Here is an 818-nt window from a genome sequence, read left to right on the forward strand (position 1 = left end):
TCTCCACTCACACTACAGCCGCCACTATCACTATTACGAATGAATACTACTGCTGCCACCACTGGCGCTACCCTCTCTTGTGCTGTTTGTTGTGATTGATGTCGCAGATGGGTAACACACAGGTGCAGAAAGGGACAAGGTGGGCGAAGCACGACAAAACAAAAATAAAATGACCGGGAAAGGAAGCAATAGGAAAAAGGGACCCCGGAAGAACGACACGTGCGGGGCGAATCTATTTCATTACTTCGTTAGTGTGTTAACACTCCCAGCTACGCCTCACAGTCGGTGTGTGGGGTGAGTGCTCCACAACCCACCCCACAGCACTCCCCGCCAAGCGAGCCGCATCTGCCGTGGCGCACAGGCACGAGCGGAGGTGACACGCGCGGAGCTCCCCTCACATATTTACCCCTCATTCCTCCTTTCGGGCACGGCGAACACGCGCCGCGCCTGCTCCAGTGTCCACATGCTGCTGCTGCTGCTTTTGAGCGCCGCTCCTCTGCTTCTCCACCTTCCCCCGCACCACGAACGCCGGGGCCACAGCAAGAAGTATGAACGCAATGAGCAGGTATAGCCACCACATCTCAAACGGCGACTTCCTTTTTTTTTTTTTCCTTCGGTATCAAGGCCTTCCTTCACATGCACGGCAGAAAACAAAGCAACAACAACAACAACAAAAAAAAAAAGCGCAGGTGAACACGCGACACAAGGAGAAAGACGACGGATCAAAAACAAACAAACACAGGTGCAAAGAAAACAAAAGAAAACGAAGAAGAATGAGAAAAACAGATGCGGTGCGGGAGAAGAAAAAAAAAAAAAAA

This window comes from Trypanosoma grayi (assembly GCF_000691245.1).
Source record: "Trypanosoma grayi strain ANR4 Tgr_182_V1, whole genome shotgun sequence".
Classification (NCBI taxonomy): Eukaryota; Euglenozoa; class Kinetoplastea; order Trypanosomatida; family Trypanosomatidae; genus Trypanosoma; species Trypanosoma grayi.